The 23,595-nt window shown below is 33.8% G+C and overlaps 1 pseudogene; it reads left to right on the forward strand.

Annotated features, from left to right (window-relative positions):
• The first annotated feature begins 16,012 nt into the window (after positions 1–16,012).
• On the forward strand, positions 16,013–16,857 carry LOC111547863 (annotated as a pseudogene).
• The last annotated feature ends 6,738 nt before the right edge of the window (positions 16,858–23,595 follow it).

A 23,595-nucleotide genomic window follows, 5' to 3' on the forward strand; every position in this document is an offset into this window, starting at 1 on the left:
TTGCTCTCAGTTTCGCTATGCTTATTAATGGTCACCAGGAGTTCAGAGAACCAGGTCCCCCAGATATGATCTAAAAGCTATCTGAACTTCAGAAGTGAAGGAAGCCCATTGCTGCATCTCCCTACACTTTCAAAATACATTAAAATATGAAATAAATAAATTTAAAATAAATTATAGGTAGCTAGGGATAGGGAAATTTTTTATTTTTGTTTTGGTGAGTTTTGAAAATCTCAAGTTCCCTCCAAGGAAATTTTCACTAAAAGTGGTATTTTTCAAACATAGGCATCAAAGACAATTGGTAGCAACACAATACATTTTCATCACAAGCCATTCCCAGAATGATCAGCAACACATTTGACAACAGAGACCCAGGTACAGTCTAGATGTCACAAGGTAGTAACATTCATTCCATATGCTGCCTCATATTTTAAATCAATAATTATTATGGAGACATTATGCATTAGAGAAATTATCTTTGATTCTGAGGAAGATATCCATGAGTTTGACTCTGGCTTTTATTAGCTGTAAAAGATTAAGACATACAGCTTGAAATTCCTGAGTTTCATTTACACTTTTCTGAATATTTAAAATAGGAACTAAAAATGTTGCTTCTTAATTTGATTTTGAATTATTTAAAAAATGAAAATATTTTTACTTCAGTTATGAGAGTATAAAAATGACAATCATTCAGATAAGAGCTGTTAGTCTGCAAAGCAATATACAGGTTACACAGGAATTTTATACCTATTAAAAATAAAATGTTTTTTAACAAAATCTGCATTAAATATTTTTGATTTTTTAATTGATGCAATTACATTTTTTAGTTTTATGGAGAAATACGGATATAGCAAGTTATTTAGTAAAAATAAGTCACATTATAGTTTATTGAGATTAGGGGAGCATCATTAGACTAAGTGCTTTATACGTACCATCTTATATAATTGTTATATGCTTGTCATTGCTGTACAGAACTTTTTATTCATTGAAATATATTCAAATAAGTGATGATATTATTAAGCAGCTGTCTTCTGGTTTTTGTTATTAAAAAAAAAAAAAAATCGTATGTGGAAGACACGCTTTGTTCCTTCCCAGCCTTCACCTTAAAATTCCATATTCTTCATATCTTCAAATTAGTATAATAGTGGAAAAATACACACATTTACATTTTATAAAATTGTTGTGTCAATCAATGTATTTATTTTCTGAGCAGATATTTGGCATTTATATTTCTCTCAAAGCATCTCAGAATAATGATGTAAATTTGTAGAGTGTCAACTTATAAGAAAATAGTTATTTTTACATACAAAACAAACTGTTTTATGCTCCCCACAAGTATGTTGGAGTTGGTTTGTAATTAATTTTGCCAATTTTGATGAAAAATCCTTAAAATTTTATTTTCATATTTAATTTGTTTCATCTATTTTAAAATCATAATAATGATTAGATTATAATGTTACTTCTCATGCTACTCTCTAAGGATTTTTCCATATGAAAAAATTGAATAGTTTGACAATAATATCATTCTTAATTTACAACACTAAGGATAATTTAAAAACAACTTCGGATTATCAGTATAATTTACTTATAGAAGTAGTATCACAACTAAAATATACATTGTCGGTATATTCATTTATCTAACATGTTGTTCTGAGGGAGGCTTAGTATTGTAAATGTACATTTACATATGATTTTTAAGTGATTATGTATCAAATAAGTATGTTTCTGTATATTTGTATCTTTGGGTATGATAGCCCCAGTTGAGACAGGTGCTGGCAGTCTCAGCCAACTGTTCTTCAAAGGACTATACACAGCTATTTAGAATCATAGCATCATCTTCATATTCCCAGATACTTTAATGAGTTTTCACTCTAATTAAATGTGCAACTTGCAGAGATCATTGGGTGCCAGATTGCTGTGACTGGCAACAAGCTTTCTTTGTTCAGAATCAAATTTTATAACACCTAAACACATCTATTTTTAGTAGTTTCATCATAGATGAAGTTAGGCTTTACTTAAATTAAATAACTTACAAACTAAGTAAATAATTACAATTTTCAGGAGTGCAAACACAAACAAAGTAGAGGAAATAAAAACAATATCAACCGGCCGGGCACGGTGGCTCAAGCCTGTAATCCCAGCACTTTGGGAGGCCGAGATGGGTGGATCACGAGGTCAGGAGATCGAGACCATCCTGGCTAACACGGTGAAACCCTGTCTCTACTAAAAATACAAAAACTCCTGGGGGAGGTGGCGGGCGCCTGTAGTCCCAGCTACTCGGGAGGCTGAGGCAGGAGAATGGCGTGAACCCGGGAGGCGGAGCTTGCAGTGAGCTGAGCTGAGATCCGGCCACTGTACTCCAGCCTGGGCGACAGAGCGAGACACCGTCTCAAAAAAAAAAAAAAACAAAAACAAAAACAAAAAACAAAAAAAAAAAAATATCAACCAAGCAGGAAAACAGATGGAAGAAATAAAGAGTCATCAAAGTTCAGCGTTAAAATTTCATGTTGGAATGTTAGAATACTTATGGGCATAACACCATGATGTGGTGGCATGTTACTTCCATCTCTAAGTGGTGATTAATTATCACCAAATATATTTTTGCTCATGCTTTAACAAGGTTAAATTATGTTTTATACATTGTATGGTAACTTTTGCCAGAAGTCACTTTCAAAGCATCTTTTTAAACCAGCTGCAACAATTACACATTTTAAGCATAAAAATACTTAACATAAAATATATTCTGTAAGTTTTAAATTTTAGGTTATTTCATACATTTTATTTATTTTAAAATATTCTGAGCTGGCCTGTGTTAAAAATAGTTTATCAGTTGTTTTCTACACACTACATTCAATATTGTGTTAAAGATAGCTAAGTGGGAATGCATTCATCACTGGGAATCTAAGGAGCAACTTTAAAATGCTATGCAATAGATTTCATTTTTTCATATTTCTGCCCAAATGCCAAATTCATTTTTAGGTTGTCTCCTAAGCAGGAACATATATGTGGAAAGCAGAATAAAATCTTTCCCATTGCCTCAGTGTGCTGAAAAAAAAAAAGAATCAAGGTAGAATATAGGTCATAAAGGCATAGTGTTTAGGTCAGAAAGCAGAGTTAGTGAGAAATCCACAGAGAGAGTATTCCAGAGTTATAATGTAACGAGCTGCAGGGCTTGTGCAGAATGTGAAAGAGGGAATGAAATGCTTTAGAAAGGCAATTGAAAAATATTGTATTTAAAATGAACTTTGATCTATCTCATAAACAGATCCCTGGAGATTTTTTATACAAATAGAAATTACGATTTCAATTTAAGAATATTGCATCTAACCACCAGGGTTAAAATAAAATGATAATACTCAGATAAGGATCAGCAAAAACCAATACAGATTGTAAAAGACAGATCAGAATAGATGTTTAGAGAAGAGAATTTGATTACATAGAAGCCTCATTATGTGGAATTATAGTTCATTGGATGTAATTTTATATAAGCTAACTCTATATCATTATTTGTTTAATTGTGTTTCGTAGTAGGGACTGAGATTGTCTTAGTCCATTTAATGTTGCTATAAAGGAACACATGAAGCTGTGTAATTTAAAAAGAAAAAAACGGTGTATTTGGCTCATGATTCTGATGTGTGGAAAAGCTCAGGATTGACCATCTGTGTTGCTTCTATTCAGGGTGGAAGGTAGGCAAAAGGTCTGTTCATCAGTGTTGTGGAGATCACACAGCAAGAGAGTAGGAACAAGAGAGAGAGAGAGATAAAGAGAGAGAGAGAGCAGGCTCTTTTTAACAACCAGCTCTCTCTGGTGAACTAATACAGTGACAACTCCTTAATCACTCCACTACCATTAATCTACTTATGAGGGATCCACCCCATGACCCAAACACTTCTCATTAGGTCACACTTCTAACACTGGTGAGATATATATACACACACACACACACACACACACACACACACACATATATATATATATATATATTTTTTTTTTTTGAGATGAACTTATTGCTCAGGCTAGAGTGCAATGGCATGATCTCGGCTCACAGCAACCTCCACCTCTCAGGTTTTCAAGCGATTCTCCTGCCTCAGCCTCCCAAGTAACTGGGATTACAGGTGTGCACCACCACGTCTGACTAATTTTGTATTTTTAGTAGAGACAGGGTTTCTACATGTTGGTCAGGCTGGGAAATCACATTTTAACATGAGATTTGGAGGGGACGATTATCCAAACTGTAGCAGATATATTTTAAAGTCAAAATTTTTGTGACCCTTAAAAAATTTTTTCCATTTTTGGTGTGAGTGTGACGGAATGATAATTTTTGTTTTCCTCTGATATTAATGGTCATCTAACCCTGTTAAGGTAAGAACTTTAATATAGTAATCCTTCCAAGATATATATGAACAAAATAATTGTGTACTTGCCTTACAGGAGATTCATTCTGAAGAAATGGGAAGACCCAAGCTTTTCTATGTGGAGGAATGCCATGGTCCACCATCTCGATCATGCTTCCCTGAGAAAGGGAAAGAAAATGCTATTTTAGACTCTGACCACAAGAGGTAAGAAAATGGGGCAGTTAGCTCTGGCAGATTGAGCAAAGATTCAGGTGAGAAAGAAGATAAATTCATGGAGGAAAGAGAAAGAATAGAGGAGAAAGAATTTTCATCTGCTCATGTATCATTGAATCTTGTACTCTGAATATGTTCAAAATTGCCTATCAGAAGACTCACATTCTTTTCAGGAATGAGCTCTTTACTCATGTTTTAGGTAAGGCTGTAGCTAACAATCCCAGGCAGCACTGTATTTTAAAGGATTCATAATACACAGTCCTGCTTCTTATTTTTCTCATCTTCCTCTTCCCAGAATATTAAATAAGGTAATCAAAATATGTGAAAGAATAGATTCATATTTAAATTTTATTCTCACTGAATGTATAAAACAAAGAAGGTTCTAAACACTGGAAATAAAAACAACTGCCCTTTATTCAGCATCTACTAAGTTTAAAACACTGTTCTGGGTGATTTATATTTGTTATTTGTTTACTGCTTAATATTTCTCGAGGAGTTTGTACTATTTTGCCAATTTTGTTAAGTAGGAAAGCTCAGAGCTATCCAAGTTTACTCAGCTGGAAAGCCATAGAGATTGAAATTTGATTGAGGTTTTTCTAACTCCAAAGTCCCTTCTGTTACCACACAAACACACACACGTACACACTTACATACATATACACAAATCCAAATTGAACACTGTCTCTGCCCTACTTGAGCTTAGAGCATTATCTTTTAAAAGACGTATATGTTTTTAAGTAGCATACATCACATAATGTTATGCTGATTTTGCAATACAAACAAACAAACTTGCTAAAACTCCTAAACCTGCTCTTTTTTAATTCCTACATTTCTTCTATATTAGCAAACAGAAAGGCCACCTTTTTTCCTTTAACTAATATTAACTAATTATTATACAATTTTTGCTGTTCATAGAAGCTCCTTTTCTGTTTTTTTTTTTTTTCCCCCTCATCTGCTTGAACACTATGTTCTCCTGGATATTCCCCTACCTTCTGGGAACTTCTTTTTCTTTAGTTTTTGCTGCTTCATCTTACAATATTATTCTCAAGGTTCTATCCTTGTCCTATACCTCCACCACTAGTTAACCAATTGTTGGTCAAGCACATCTATTTTCCAAGTTTCGTCTGATGAACTGAATGTCTTTAGCAAATATATCTATTCAAAATTATTTCATTCAACATTCATTTATGAAGTAATTTTTTACTAAGTTAATATTGTATGACAGGCACAGTTTTTAGTCCTGGGAGCACGGTGGTCAACAAAACATATCAAGTGCCTGCTCTCAAGGATTTTGGATATCCCATCAATATCTCAAACTCATTTTGCCACAAAACCAGACTCTCTGTCACTTCCTATGAAAATACATTTTTCGAATACTCTAGCTGAGTGACTAATTCATTCATATTCTTAAGTTAGAATCCTGGAGTCACCACATAACTGCATTTACACACTCCATCATGTCAATAAATGCTGCAGGTTTTGTCACTCATTATCTCATAAATCCTTATCTCCCATTTTACTCTCATAGCCTGACTCACCACTTCTCATGGAATTCCTCAGGAAAAGCCTCAAACTATTTTTTTCTACCTACTGTATAATCTATTTTCTACACTACTTCTCAAATGACCTTTCTAAAAGGCAAATTTGATCAGGACACACCCCTGCTCAAAATTCTTGAGTGTATTCCCAGAGCAGCTTAGTGCGCAAAACTTTGTCTCATTTACTCTTGTCATATTAATTTCTTACTTATGTACAGTCTTCTATGCAATTCTTATGTCAAATCTACAAACCGAATACTGAAATTTCTCACTTCTGTATATTCATGCATTTAATATTTGTCAGTTCCGGCACTGTTGAGTTTGGAGAGCTTTCTCTGGATCTATCTTGATGAATTGGAGAACTTTCTGACATGCTTCCTTTTGTATTCAGTGAATCTCTAAAATGTACTGAAGTTTAACTGATTTCCTTAATTATTTTTCAATCTGAATCATGAGTGTGTTAAATACATTTGAGCTCTGCTTACTTTCCAGCCCCATCACACTGCCTAGACCATGAAAGGCACTCAACTCATACTTACTATGGTGCTGTAGAAACAACTGCATACCAGACCTATGTGGCCTGGAGTCAAAGGTTTTATGTAGGAGTGGAATAGACTTGGCAATGAAGTACATATACTTTTTGAGTTGGCGTTAAAGAAAGAAGCTTTTGGTTAAAGCAACATCATGTAAAAAGTGACAGACAAGTAAAATGTACAGAGTAAAGAGACTAATCTGTTGGAAAGATGGTGTCAATAGCTAGCTAGCCTCAACTGTGCACTGGGATTGATAATTGATATCTAATGTAACAAAAAATTATAGAGCTCCCTTCCTTCCCTCCATTCTTTCATCCTTTCTTTTTCTTTTTTTCCTTCATTCCTTCCTTCTTTCCTTTTTATATTTCCAGGCACCACATAATACTATTGAAGGTGCAAAGTTTATTCATTCATTGATATCAAAATTTGTCAGTACCTATGGAGTCCTTTTTTTTCCCCCCAGAGCCATGTTTTCTTTCCATTAGACATGTTGCAAATAGTTATTTACTGTCTCATCTTTTCACACAAATGTAAGTCTTTACATAGAAACTAAAACATGGGTCTTACTATTTATCCTCCCTCATTCTGCTCTACCGTTACATCTAATGAATCAAATCTGGAATTCAGACTCCATGGACTCCTGTTTTTATTTTGTTTCCTCTTTTCTGTTATGTGGATTAAAACTTTAACTTTCTTATCAGAGGTTCTTGGTTTGTATCTGTGTTTTGAGACTGTCTATTACACATGATATCCTCTCTGAGACTGTTTTCTATCTTTCTCCTCTCCTCTATGTACAACTTCATGGAACATGTAGAAAGGTTGTACAGCATCCCGACTAAGGGCACGGTCTGTGGAGCCAGACTAATTGGCTTGGAATAGTGGTTCCGCTCCCTACACACTGTGTGACACTGCATATCACTTAACATTTTTGTGTGTGTTTCAGATAGAAATAGAAATAAAATATGATTTGCATAGAGTAATCATGAGATTTAAAATATTTAATATGTATAAAGCATAATAAAAATATAGTAATACATATAAAGCACTTTAAAATATAGTAATAAATATAAAAATATAGTAATAAATTTTATATTATACTCTTCACCTGAAATATCACCTCCTGCTAATAACAGATACACATAATGTATATAGGTGTATATATGTACATCTATACACACACATACATACATGTGTATATATACATATATTTTAACATGTAGTTCACTTAAACACTTGAAATTTTGTATACAGGGCTTGGTGCCTCTCCCTATATTTGTCTTCTATTTAAATAAGCTATGAATATTTATATTTTTTCTTAAATGGTCTTTACATTTTATTGCTCATTAGTTGATTGCCAGTGTAGTTGTATTTTTTCTGTTTATCATCATGAGTGACAGGATGTCAAGTGGAGGCATTTTAATGCCAATGAAAATGGTAAATTATGTGTCTTGATGACTAACAAAACCCTAATCAACAATGTTGAAATGTTTATGTGCATTCTATTGACATTCATTGACACTCTCTGATATCCTTACATAATTAAGCGTATATACATACACATATATATTTAACTCTCTCTCCCTCTCCTATCTTTCTCTGTGTGTGTGTGTGGGTGTGTGTGTGTGTGTGTGACTTTAAAACTTAATTGTTGGTCAAGGTTTAAAATTTTTGTCACTTTGAATTTAGATTTTTGGGAAGTAAATAGGTCTTATCTTTTTCTGAATACTTGATTTTAAACATTGTATAGAAATATAATAACGTTTTAAGCTTCCTTTTGAAGCAACTTATTTGTCAAGTCAGAGAAGCTACTGGTAATAGCTATTTACTCTGTGATGTCAATAATCCCATTAAATGTAAATGGTCTAAATGTTCTAATATATTGTATAAATTGTTATAGCTTGAAATTTTGACTTTAGAAAGATGTTTCTTCACCCAGCAATTACAAAGCTGGGCAAAGGTGCAGTGATATATCATTTAAAATGAAACAAATGGAAATTAAGAATACTGAAAAGTTGAATGTTTGTGAGAAAGACCAGATATTCTGGGCAAATAACAGGGCAAATAATGACTAACTTGTGTGGATATAATAATACTTGGTAGAATTGCTCTTGGATTTCTAGTTTTTAACAGTTTATTTGGAATTATTTTAAAATACAAAACATTTAGACATTTTAAAACTTTTTAAAATAAAATTATTATCCTTGTTTGCTTATTTTGTTTTTACTGTATTTATATTTTTGGACATAAACTTATATTTATGTAAATGTTTATCTTTCTCATTTTAGTGTCTTCATGGCTATATGGCTTATATGTAATGCTTAAGCCTTATTAACTTATTTCTGCATAGACAAGATGGCCTAGCTTAATTTTATCATTTTCAGTAGGTTCTATGACATTTGTACCAACATGGTATATTCAAAACCAGTAATTCCAAGACTGACATATGTGTGTGCATGTTTATCTGTCTATTTTTTGTGTTTGTATGTGGTTGTGTATACAATGAACTACAAACTCATGTTTATTATAAAATACTAAATTCATGTCAGTAGTTACTGACAGTACATACTACTATTTCTTCAAATTTTTATAATTTCTGTTTATTCCTTCTATCTATTCATTTCAACACCAATATCAAACTTCTGTGATTTTTATAGCATGTATACATATAATGCTATATTTCAAAATATCTTTCTCACATTCAGCAATTTGTGTGCTTTGAATTACTTCACAAAATAACAGTATTCTTGCTAACATTTAGCATATCTTTGAACATGCATTTCTTTAATTTTCAATATAATGCTTTGGCAGATTGCATTTTCCCAAGATGACTGCAACATTATCTCTCCTCTAACATGTTTCTATTTCTAGTATCCTGTTACTCTTCATCATGAGATATTGTATAATCCTCATCCCCTTAAATTTGAATGGGTTTTAATATATTTTGTGACCAAAATAATGTATCAGAAGGCATGCTCTATAACTTTGAGTTGTGGACCATGAAAAATGATGCAGTTTTTGTCTTTTCAGCTGAAATACTGGGATACTCAAGTTTTAAAGGCTTCACGTGCCACATAAACATACTAGTGACTATTGTATCCCTCTGCTGTTAGAAACACTAAATTAGCATTCCATGGAGAAAAGAGACGCTGGGCTAACCACTTACTCATCCAGCATCCAAGCCCCAGCAATATGCCAGCCTCAGCCATTGTCTGGCTGAATCTACATAAGCACCCAAGGACGGAACCACAAAAGTGAACATTTTTTGAATCCTGGACTCAGAAAATCAATGAGAGCTAATAAAATCAATGTTTTGTTTCAAGTCATTAAATTTTTAGGTAAATTTTAGGTACAACAATACCTAAGTGGACAGAAATGCAATACTTGGAAGTAGGGATCGATGTAACAAAAACATAGAAAATGCGGCATTGACTTTGAAACCAAAGGGTTGGTGAATGTTAAAAAGACTTGAGGACACTGTTGGTAAACACTTGGAGGTCAGAGATGAAAGTGTATGAGACAAGAAATAAAATAAGACTTTAAAAATATTTATAGTGTTTTCTTATAAGTTATCGGGGTAAGAAGTTGATGTAATAACTATCTCTGATGTTAACGGATGGTTTCATACACACTGTAATTTAATTTGAAATACTTTTATTGAGAAATAATTTATATACCATATAATTTACCATTTCAAGTGCACAATTTAACAGTATTTAGCATATTTGCAGAGTTATGCAAACATCACAATAATCTTAGTACATTTTCATCACTCATAAAGAGATCCTACAGCCACTAGCATTCACTCTCCATTTCCTACCCCTAGCCTTAGGCAACCACTGATCTAACTATACTTATTGATTTGCCTATACTGAATATTTTGTGTGAATAAAATAATATAATATGTGGTGTTCTACACTTGGCTTCCTTGACATAGAGCTTTTTCTTTAATATTGGTCCATTTTGTAGCATCAGTACTTCAATCTATTTTAATGTCAAAAACATTTTGTCACGTGGTTATTCTGCATTTTCCTTACCCATTCTTCAATTGAAGGGCGTTTTGGTTAATTCTACTTTGGGGCCACTGTAAATAAATCTGTATTTATAAATATATACATATATTATTTCTCACAGGCATATACCTAGGACTGGCATGCTGGCTCATGGATGCGATACTCTGAGTTTATCAGTAACTACTATCTCTTTTCCAAAGCGGCTGCTCCATTTTATAATCCCAGCACCAATGTGTAAGTGTTGATTTCTTTGTTTCCTTGCTGAATTAGTAATTGTGAGCCCTTCAACTTGTTAATCATTTTTAAGATTATTTTGAATCTGGGACCATCCATTGCATTTCTAAATTAATTTAAGGGTCAGCTTGTTAAGTTCTGCAAAAAAAAAAAAAAAAAAAAAAAAAAAAAAAAAAAAAAAAAAAAAAAAGAAAAAAGAAAAAGAAAAAGAAAAGAAGAAGAAGAAAAGAGAAAGTTTTTATAGGGGTTAAATCTGTATATGAACAACGTTACGTCCTCCAATCAATGAATATTGGTACTTTCCAGTTATTTATTTATTTATTTATTATTACACTTTAAGTTCTAGGGTACGTGTGCACAACGTGCAGGTTTGTTACATATGTATACATGTGCCATGTTGGTGTGCTGCACCCATTAACTTGTCATTTACATCAGGCATATCTCCTAATGCTATCCCTCTCCCCTCCCCCCTCCCCACAGTAGGACCCAGTGTGTGATGTTCCCTTTCCTGTGTCCAAGTGACCTCATTTTTCAGTTCCCACCTATGAGTGAGAACATGCGGTATTTGGTTTACTCTTCTTGCGATAGTTTGCTGAGAATGATGGTTTCCAGCTGCATCCATGTCCCGACAAAGGACATGAACTCATTCTTTTTATGGCTGCATAGTATTCCATGGTGTATATGTGCCACATTTTCTTAATCCAGTCTGTCACTGATGGACATTTGGGTTGATTCCAAGTCTTTGCTATTGTGAATAGTGCCACAATAAACATATATGTGTATGTGTCTTTATAGCAGCATGCCTTATAATCCTTTGGGTATATCCCCAGTAATGGGATGGCTGGATCAAATGGTATTTCTAGTTCTAGATCCTTGAGGAATTGCCACACTGTTTTCCACAATGATTCAACTAATTTGCAGTTGCACCAACAGTGTAAAAGTGTTCCTATTTCTCCACATCCTCTCCAGCACCTGTTGTTTCCTGATTTTTTTAATGATTGCCATTCTAACTGGTGTGAGATGATATCTCATTGTGGTTTTGATTTACATTTCTCTGATGGCGAGTGATGATGAGTATTTTTTCCTGTGTCTGTTGGCTGTATGAATGTCTTCTTTTGAGAAGTGTCTGTTCATATCCTTTGCCCACTTTTTGATGGGGTCATTTGCTTTTTTCTTGTAAATTTGATTGAGTTCTTTATAGGTTCTGGATATTAGCCCTTTGTCAGAGGAGTAGATTGTAAAACTTTTCTCACATTCTGTAGGTTGCCTGTTCACTCTGATGGTAGTTTCTTTTACTGTGCAGAAGCTCTTTAGTTTAATTAGATCCCATTTGTCAATTTCGGCTTTTATTGCTGTTGCTTTTGGTGTTTTAGACATGAAGTCCTTGACCATGCCTATGTCCTGAATGGTATTACCTAGGTTTTCTTCTAGGGTTTTTATGGTTATAGGTCTAACATTTAAGTCTCTAATCCATCTTGAATTAATTTTCATATAAGGAGTAAGGAAAGGATACAGTTTCAGCTTTCTACTTATGGCTAGCCAATTTTCCCAGCACCATATATTAAACAGGGAATCCTTTTCCCATTTCTTGTTTTTGTCAGGTTTGTCAAAGATCAGATGGCTATAGCTGTGTGGTATTATTTCTGAGGGCTCTGTTCTGTTCCATTGGTCTATATCTCTGTTTTGGTACCAGTACCACGCTGTTTTGGTTGCTGTAGCCTTATAATATAGTATACTTTGACGTCAGGTAGCGTGATGCCTCCTGCTTTGTTATTTTGGCTTAGGATTGTCTTGGCAATGCAGGGTCTTTTTGGGTTCCACAGGAACTTTAAAGCAGTTTTGTTCCAATTCTGTGAAGAAAGTCATTGGTAGCTTAATGGGGATGGCATTGAATCTATAAATTACCTTGGGCAGTATGGCCATTTTCACAGTATTGATTCTTCCTATCCATGAGCATGGTATGTTCTTCCATTTGTTTGTGTCCTCTTTTATTTCACTGAGCAGTGGTTTTCCAGTTATTTAAATCTTAAATGTTCCCTACCTGATAGCGTCACAGTGGGTGCGACCTGGGCCATGTACGTAATCATCCCGAGCTTCAGAAATAACAATGGTTTTAGTTGGGTTCTGTTGGACTGCTTATTTCCTGATGTCCCCATTAAACTTTTGACTGATCTGTCTCTATTAGTATTACACTCAGATTTTTTGCCTCTATTAATTAATTACCAGCAAATGACTGTATTATTTTCAAAAACATCCTAGGATGTTCCATATGTTGTTTCAGTCTGACCTTCCACAAAAAATGAGCCTTTTGGCAGGGGTAGAGTGTTGCTATGCTTTGGTAGTTGTTCTGGTCCTCCCTTGGACAGCAACTATGCACTATGAAGGTTTAGTTTGGATTAAATTTGCATCAAAGATCTCTACGATACAGGAGAAATATACACCACCCACACTGATATTTCCTTCTTTCAAATAAAAGAGTGAAAGTTATCATAGTTATGTGCATTCAGTTTTATGCATATTAATGTTTTGATAATAACTTGAAGATTTAATTTACTTCTTATCCAAGATATTTTGCAGTTAACATTTTAAATATCTAATTATTTTAAGTTACATTATAATTTGCAGTTCTGAAATTTAAACAGAGCTTAAAAAGAAATATTGCATTCTCTTAATGTTCATATTCACTATCATATCTTTTAAAAAGAAATTATTCTAATCCCAAATTTATTCAATACACAAGAGTTTTTTAAAAATTATTTTTGACAGAAAAAATAGTATCTCCACAATAAGAACAGTTGGATTGACAGACTGGAATGAGGTTTGTTGTATGTCTGATAAAGAATCAGGAATATCATGACAATTTCAGAAAACTGACAACTAGACCTGAGGACTAACCCTCAGAATACTAAAGATTTGATACTTGTTAAACAACTTGGATGCAAATTTTTCTTAAATTTCTACTACATAGTATGTATATTCTGCTTAAGCATGTGCATTTTTATGAAACTTAATTTAAATCATATGAATACATCTACAAAATAACTTCTGCAGAAAATATTTTATGGGAATTAATAATTGGTTTATTTTTTAGCAATCTTAAAATATATGTTCATTGTGGTATATCAAAAATGAATCCAAGCAGAAATAAATGTAATTTAATAATGTACTTTTAATAATTATAAAATTGGAAATACACCCATTTAGAAACCATTGCCCAGAGAGTATACTCTTACCCATCCACGGGAGAAATTTAATTCAGTAATTTCAAGAACTTGATTTTCTATGTTTTGTTATCTACACAACATTGGAATGATCTTTAAAAGCAAACAAGTATGTCATATCATTCCATAGCTATAATAATTAAAATGATGTCTGACCAGCATTATAATAAAAAAAACAAACTTACATCACTCATTAATTCCTGTATATAATCTGGGCCCTGGATTCTTCACTCTATAGTTTATTTATCTGTTTCTTGAACAAAACATATTTGAAGTAACATAATGTCTATAAGCATGCAAATTATAAATGTGAGTTTCATTGCTTCATAGCTGCATTTCTCTAGCAACATATTTATAATCTTTAAAGATAGTAATGTTATCTACTTTGTAGACTTCTTGCAAGGATTAAATCAAATAATACATTTAAAATATTTAGTGTCTGGCTCACAGTTAGTGCTGAGTAAATACAGGCTATTTTTATTATGATGGTTTTAATTTCAGAGGCTTTGCAACTCTTTACTCTTACTGGAATGCTCTCTCCATACAACAGCTTTTTATAAGGCTGTTTCTTTCTTATACTGCATAACTCAACACAAATTTAATAGTTTCAGAAAAGCCTTTCTGAAAAACATACAAAAGCAGTCACTTACCCAATTCATACTATATCCCTTCATTATATTTTATCTTTCCATGGCAGTGAAATATATGCATAAATACTTAATATTTGCACATATTGGTTTAATTACATCCAAAACAATGTAAACTCCATGAATTCAGGGACTTGTCAATCTCATGGATTGATTTCTTTATGCAAGCTAAGAGAGGATCTTATGTATAGTAGGTCTCAAAGAATAAATAAATAATTAATACCTATATATGTCAAAACAAAAGCATAAGTTCCAAACAATATCCATTGTAAAAAAGACATTTATCAAATTTATATATTGTGCTTAAAGAAAAATATAAAACATTTTGTCTCAGCATCTCTACCACACATATTTTATCAACAGCAATAATTCAATGGTAAATTCAATGTTTAATTTTTATTTCTCTTCTGAGTCCTCTAAAGCATTTTGCAGTTAACACTGCAAATGTTAAAACACATCCTCCTTAAAACACATCCTTGATTTGGATTCCAAAACACCGTGGTATCTTGGATTCCTTCCTACTTTGCAATTTGTTTTTTCTTGGTTAACTTGGCTGGCTCCTGTTCTACCCCCATGTCTCTCAGTGGAAAATTGACCTCTTGGTTCTTTTCTCTTCAGTCTCCTGTCACTTCCTTGATGATCTAATAAAGAGTCATGACTTTAAATGTCACTGAAAATTCCAAAATTTGTATCTCCAGCCATACTCTCTTCCCTGGAATCTAAATCTGAATGTCTGTTTCTGTGGCATCTAGTTTAGAATTTCTAATAGACATCTCCAACTTAACATGTCCCCAAATTGTTGTACACTCATCTCTCCAAACTACTCCAGCCGTAGTCTCTGCCTTTCTTCACATTGATCTGGTAAGAATCCTTGATTTTATCTGTGATTTTCTCCTTTCTCTCAGACCCTGAGGGCAATTCACATGAAAATTCCATTCTGTCTCATCTTCAAAACATACTAGGGCTTTTACCACATCAACCTCTAATACTCTTGTCCAAGACTCTATCTGATCTTATTTATAAATATTGCTATACCTTTATAATTGGTCTCCCTGCTTCCACTCTTACTTTCCCTCCCAGAAATGCACAGTTTACTCTCAATAGAAGATCTAGAATGACACTGATACTTATAATGGGTAGGAGATATCATGTCACTTCTCTTGGTTTTTTTTTTTTTAATCTCATTGAATATTAAAAACAAACAAACAAACAAACAAAAAACACTTGGCATTTTACGTGGTTTGGGTTGTGGGTTGCAGTAGTCATGGATCAAGTTGTAAAGCCCAAAATAATAAGAACCAAGAAATTCCTTGAGAAGAGAGAACTGAAATTCAGTGAAAATATTTAAAATAACATGTTGATTAAAGAGGAGAATGCAACTGCAACAGTGACACAAGTACTTAGAAATGTGTATGCACTGAAAAATCTATGTGGCTTTTTGTACAAAAAGAAAAATATTACAAGACCATTCTAGAATCAGATATCACTGGAATTCTTCAAAGAAGTCAGACTGTTCCTTATTCACATATGGCTCCCATAACAAGAAATGAACAAATAATCTAATAATAGATCATATGTATGACTATCTTTTGCTAGATATGACAGAATTAGGCATTGAGAAATCTGTCTCATTAATAGACATTAAGAACAGTAAATGCCCTGAGAAAACAAAATCCATGATAATATTTGCTGGTGAGGATTTTGATGTAAAAGAATACTCTATAAGTCTAAAGAGTCTTCTTACTGATTTCTTCAGCAGCCCAGGAGTATCAAATATCCTCTCAGTTGGATTAGAGTATGTTTTACACTTCACCACACAGCAAGGGAAGATTTATTTTCGAAGTTATAAGTTGCTGTTGAAGAAATCTGTTGCAGAATACCACAGATTGAATTGGAGATATGGAAACCTCAATGGATCTGGTTCTGAGGAGGACACACCTGGCATCAGATGAACTTTATAAATTATCTACGCAAATGCCAACAACTTTCAAGCCAAAGAGGAAGAAAATTATCTCCCATGTGACTTTTGGTATAATTTGTGGAAGGATTCATATGCAGAAGTAAAGCCTAAGCAAACTACAAACTGGGAAAATGAGGGGTTTGATGTGATCTGAAGAAAATAGAAGACCATGAGAAAAAAATCAAAGAGAATTTTTAAAAATAATAAAACTTAGCCAACACACCAAGAACAATCAAACCACAAAAGCAAAAATTTATAGTACTCTTCCTAGACCCCATATAATATTTCTCTTTTTCCGTCTGATCTTATATTTTGCTTTTCTTACCCTTGTTCTCTCCATGCAGGCCACTTTGTATTTTCTCTGCACCATAGAAAAGCCAGGCATGCTCCTAACTCAGTGTTTGTACTTACTGGTCCCTCTGTGTGGAATACTTTTCTCTCAGATACCTTTATGGCTCCTTCCTGCACTTCCTTGGATTTTCTTCAAATGTCTCCTTTATAGTTAGGCTTTTCCTGACTACTCTCTCTAAAACTGCAATCCCAGACTCTACATGGCACAACCAATTTATATTCTCAGGTTTATTTAAAAAAAAAAAAAAAAAAAGCTATATTCATTTGGCAACTACCCATTTATTTCATTTTTTAATTTTCTGTCTTTTCTCAGTAGATAGAGGATAATTTAAATCTTATTTTTTAATTGCTGTATTCCTATATGAGGACAGAGTTAAAGTAGCTAGTCTGTGATCCACTCATTCCCTTTATTTTCCAGAGAAAGTGAGCGCCTTTTAATTGAAATTATAGATAAATAGACTAATGAAATTTGCTATAAGCAAGAAATTATCTATTGAATACTTTTTCTAAGATGCTTTGGCTCCAGGATTCCTTACATCAAATCAATAAAAATCCTATAAGACATGGTTCTTTGAAGAATGTTATGAAAAAGAAACAGGATTTGAGGTATAAATGGATATTTACCATCATTTAAATGCTCACTACAATATGAATAATGACATAAACTTCACATAAAAAAACTGATTTATTAATCTGAGCCAGATATGTATGTCCTATGCAAGAAAAGGGTCTGGAGAATGCTAGAGATCCTCGGAGACCCTAGACAGGTCTCAGAGGTCTCTCGCTGTTTCATGAGAGTCTTTTAGTTGTCTATATTCTTGAAATTGTTAATAAAGATTGAAACTGGCTGAGCTAATGCAATGTGAATATAATTCAACAATTCCATGTTATGTGTTACCACCAAACACTTTAGACAGTGCCTGAAATACTATGATTCATGAATATTAGGTGTATGAAAATATATTGTCCTCACAGTGCTCTCATGAAAATATTGAGTTTTTTTTTATTTTAATATCATTAGGTAACCACGTTTGTTTAAAATGATAAATATTGTAGATGTAGACTATTTTTTAAAAAAACAAAAGAGAACAGAGCTCTTTCTTTTTGTAGAGATTTACTATTGTTTTTTGTTTCAATTTCATTTAGTTCTGCTCTGTTCCTGTCATTTGTTTTCTTCTGCTGGGTTTTAGTTTGGATTGTTCTTGTTTCTCCACTTCTGTGATGTGTGACCTTAGATTGTCTATTTGTGCTCTTTCAGACTTTTTGATATAGGTATTTAATGCTATCAACTTTCCTCTTAGCACCACTTTTACTGTATTCCAGAAATTTTGATACGTTATGTCACTACTATTGTTCAGTTCAAAGCATTTTTAAGTGTCTATCTTGATTTCATTGTTGACCCAAAAATCAGTCAGGAGCAGGTTATTTAATTTCCATGTATTTGCATGGTTTTGAGTATGTCTTTTGTAGTTGATTTCCAATTTTATTCCACTGTGGTCTGAGACAGTACTCAATTGTTTCTTTGTTGACTTTCTGTCTTGAAGACCTGTCTAGTGCTCTCAGTGGAGTATTAAAGTCCCCAACTATTATTGTGTTGCTGTCTATCTCATTTCTTAATTCTAGTAGTAATTGTTTCATAAATTTGGAAGCTTCAGTGTTAGGTGCATATATATTTAGAAGTGTGATATTTTCCTGTTGAACTCGTCCTTTTATCATTATATAATGTCCCTCTTTGTCTTTTTTTAGTTGCCATTGTTTTAAAATTTGGTTTGTCTAATATAAAAATAGCTACATTTGCTCACTTTTGGTGTTCATTTGCATGGAACATCTTTTCCACTCCTTTACCTTATGTGTATGTGAGTCTTTATGCATTACGTGAGTCTCCTGAAGATAGCAGACACTTGTTTGGTTAATTCTTATCCATTCTGCCATTTTGTATCTTTTAACAGGAGGATTTAGGCCATTTACATTCAATGTTAGTATTGAGATGTGAGGTGCTATTCTATTCATTGTGCTATTTGTTACCTGAATACTTTGTTTTTTTTTTTTTTTTCCATTATGTTATTGTTATAGATGTCTTGTGAGACTTTAAGGAGATTCTATTTTATTGTATTTCAAAGATTTGTTTCAAGATTCAGAGCTCTTTTTAGCAGTTCTTGTAGTGCTGGCTTGGTAGTGGTGAATTCTCTCTCTCTCAGCATTTGTTTGTCTGTATACAAAATTCATGGTTGATGATTGTTTTTTTTAAGGAGGCTAAAAACAGAACCCAAATCCCCTCTAGCTTGTAGTGTTTTTGCTGAGAAATCTGCAGTTAATTGGATAGGTTTTCCTTTATAGGTTATCTGATGCTTTTGCCTCCCAGCTCTTGAGATTCTTTCCTTCATCTTGACTTTAGATAACCTGATGAGTATGTATCTAGGTGATGATTTTTTATGATAAGTTTCCCAGGTGTCCTTTATGCTTCTTGTATTTGGATGTCCATATCTTTAGCAAGGCTGGGAAAGTTTTCATCAATTATTCCGTCAAGTATATTTTCTAAACTTTTAGGTTTATCTTCTTCCTCTGGAACACCAATTATTCTTAGGTTTGGATGTTTAACATAGTCCCAAATTTATTGGAGGCTTTGTTCATTTTTAAAATTACTTTGTCTTTGATAGATTGGGTTAATCTGAAAACCTTCGAGTTCTGAATTTTTTTCTTCTGCTCGTTTGATTCCATTGTTGAGATTCAAAAGTACATTTTGCATTTATCTGTGTCCTTGATTTCCAGAGGTTGAGATTTTAAAAGAATTATGCTATATTTCACTGAATAACTTTTCTTCCATACCCTGAATCGTGTTTTTTATTTATTTAAGTTGGGCTTCACCTTTCCCTGGTGCCTTCTTGATTAGCTTAATAATCTACCTGAATTTTTTTTTTGGCAATTCAGAGATTTCTTCTTGTCTTGGACCCATTGCTGGAGAGCTGGTATGATCTTTTGGGGGTGCTAAAGAACCATGTTTTGTCATATTACCAGAATTGTTTTTCTGTTTACCTCTTATTTGGGTAGACTATGTCAGAGGGAATATCTGGTATTCAAGGGCTGCTGTTCAGGTTCATTTTTCCCATGGGGTGCTCCCTTGATGTGGTGTTCTCCCACTTCCCCTAGAAATGGGGCTTCCTGAGACCTGAACTGAAGTAATTGTTTTTGTTCCTCTGGGTCTAATCCCCCAATGCAACTACAAGTACTCCACTACTGGGGAGTGTCTACAAAGAGTCCTGTGATGTAATCCATCTGCAGCAGGGGAATGAAGTGGACTCTCTGAGGGTCTTGGTTGTGTTTTTGTTTAGTGTACTGTTTTTGTGTTGGTTTGTCTCCAGTCAGGAGGTAGCACTTTCAAGAGTGCATCAGCTGTGGTCCTACTGGGAGGATGCAAACTTGCCCTAGGGGCACCTGGTTAAGCATTTAGGATTCTCATGTGGTTGGCTGGGCCATAGAGCTCCCAAGATATTATATCATTTGTCTTTGGCTACCAAGGTGTGTAGAGAAAGACCACCAGGTGAGGTCAAGGACTGGTGTGTCTGAGCTCATCCATTCCTTGGGTCAGCGTTGCTGTGGCTGCTGTGGGGAATGGGGGTGTGGTTCCCTATCCAATGGAATGATATTCTAATGGGGATTATGGCTACCTCTGCTGAGTCATACAGTTTGTCAGGGAAGTGGGGGAAACAGCAGTCATTGGCCTCACCCCATTCCCATACAGCTGGCAGTCCTAAGGAGAGGTCTCGCTCCCACTGTGCCCCCTAAACAGTACTCAGCCAATTTCCAGGCAGCTGGTGACCAGGACTGAGAACTTGCCCAAGGCCACAACCCCTGCTGTTGAGAGACCAAGAGAACTCACAGTTTTTTGGTGTCTTTAGGAGCCTGCAGTGGTGATCTAGTTCCTTCAAAAGGTCTGTGGATTTATCTTCTTTTTCAACATAGATTTACTAAATTAGAGCAAGAGAAGTGATATCGTGTAGCTAATATTTATTAAAGTTCTTGGGTAAATTAATCCCCTGTGATAAACATACATTAAAATTTTAAGTCAATAAAAGCATCTTCTTTTAATAAATGCTCTGCTTTGTCAATAAGTTTTTGTTTAATCTTCCTCTCAAGTATACATGTCAATAACCTTTGGAAATACTTAAATAAGTATTTCAGTATTTTTGGAATGTCCATTGTCTTTCCTAGCAAGTAGACTTATATGGGAATTGAAATTTATGATGAAATATTAGAGAAAGTACACAGTTAATGCAAAATTAGGATATTGGTTATGTAAATATTTGACAATTTAGTGCTCTAATCCATAGTTAGCTGAGTTGTCTTTCAAGACCTGTACAAAAGAGTTCTATTTTTTTATTCTTAATTATTTGAAAATTCAATTTGATAGCCAACTTTCTTAATTAGGTTTTAATGAAGAATGTGAAACATACATCTTTTTACTCACCATTTATTACTCAGTGCTTCTTTTTGCATTACTCCAGCCTTGAACTTGAACCCATATGAGTCATTGTTTTTTGAAATTTTGTCCATTCTGTTTTAAATTCATATTGAAGTTTCCTTGTCTATCACATTACTAAAATAAGTATCATTTCTTTCCAATGGCACAGTTGAAGAAATATTTTAACAGCACCATTGCTACAAATTACATATTAAGGAAAGATTTGTGTTTATTAACTTTCATGCTGAAAAAAAGCAGAGAATAGGCAAGAACAATGAATACATTTGTCCATTGCAGCCTCTCAATTTTGTTATATCTTTTAAGACTTTTGAGGAAAGTTGTGTGACTGAATATGTCTAGCAATAGATATCTTGGACTTAACATGTATTTTAAAAATAAGAGTTTTCTAGGAAGATGACTGCACTTTAAAAATTTTAGCTTTATGCATGATATGGTGTATGCTAAGCCTTTACCATGAAAGAATATCACAAACAGCTAAGTGTTTGCCATTTCTGATGGTGTACAAGCTCCTTGAAATCCCTGTATCTCTTCCTGATATGTGTCAAACACTTAGCTGATTTCAAGGAACTAAGTGTTAGCTCCCATCAGAAGTCTACCATCTGAAGTCCAGCTACCATCAGAAGTCGAATTGTTTTTCTGTTTACCTCTCATTCGGTAGACTGTGTCAGAGGGAATATCTGGTATTCAAGGGCTGCTGGTCGGATTCCTTTTTGGAATGCGGGAAGAGTGAACGCAGAACTTAGCTATGGCATTTTACTGTAGAGTTTAGTAGGGAAATATTATTGTGGTCTCTATGCCTCAGTTTAAGTGATTTCCCTGCTTGTATACAAATCATGATACTGTTTTGGGGGTGCTTAAAAGGCTATTCTATAGAGTTTGTTGTATGTTTTATTAGGGTTCTTAACATGAAATATTTATGAATTATAACATTTTAGTAACATTGCAACTTAGTATGCGATTTATCTTTGACTTAAGTAATGTGTTCATGGGCAAGACATTGTGAGTCTGAAAAATTGTAAGGTTTCTGTTGATAGAAAATATAACAAAATTTATGCAAAGTTTGCATTTGCCTATTTGACGTATATAAAATTTACACCTGAACATTGTTCCTTCACAAAATAATATTATATATGTGATACAAAAAATAAATAATTTGTATTTTAAACTTTGTTAAGGTGCCAGTTCTGGTTTTACAAATAGTGAGTTCTTACGCCGTTATATGCAAACTATCATAATTTGGCCAGTGGGAGCTCATTTAAGACGACTGTCCTGTCATCTTGCTGGGCACAGTGGCTCACGCCTGTAATCCCAGCACTTTGGGAGGCTGAGGCGGGTGGATCACGAGGTCAGGAGATCGAGGCCGTCTTGGCTAGCACAGTGAAACCCCATCTCTACTAAAAATATAAAAATTAGCTGGGCGTGGTGTTGGGCGCCTGTAGTCTCAGCTACTCAGGAGGCTGAAGCAGAAGAATGGCATGAACCCGGGAGGCGGAGCTTGCAGTGAGCCAAGATCAGGCCACAGCACTCCAGCCTGGGAGACAGAACGAGACTCCATCTCAAAAAAAAAAAAAAAAAAAAAAAAAGATGACTGTCATGTCATCTTAAATGTATAAAATTTAAAAAATCTTATTTTTTTTTCCCGGAAAAAAAAAAAGCCATATGTCATATAATCACTACGTACCTTTCCTGAGCCAGCTATAGAAACAGATATGCATCAAATAAACCTGCAATTCCTCTTAGCAGAAAAGGATATTAGTAATTATAATCTGAGCCATAGTAATTATTTGAAATTTGAAATTGTGAAGTGGCTTTGGATAGTGGTTAAGAAAATAAACTTTGAAATCAAGTATTCTTTTTGATATTTTTACAGTTACTCTCCAGCACTACTTCATAATGTACTTAGGCATATATATGTACTTAAATATAACTATATATCTAGGGATTTTCTACACATTTTGCTCATTTAATGTAATTGTTGTTATAACTAAAATGAAATTAGAATTCATATATAGATTTTTAAAGGTGATATAAAATGTTTGATTTAATTTGGAGAACA

Source organism: Piliocolobus tephrosceles, chromosome 3 (assembly GCF_002776525.5).
Source record: "Piliocolobus tephrosceles isolate RC106 chromosome 3, ASM277652v3, whole genome shotgun sequence".
Lineage (NCBI taxonomy): Eukaryota > Metazoa > Chordata > Mammalia > Primates > Cercopithecidae > Piliocolobus > Piliocolobus tephrosceles.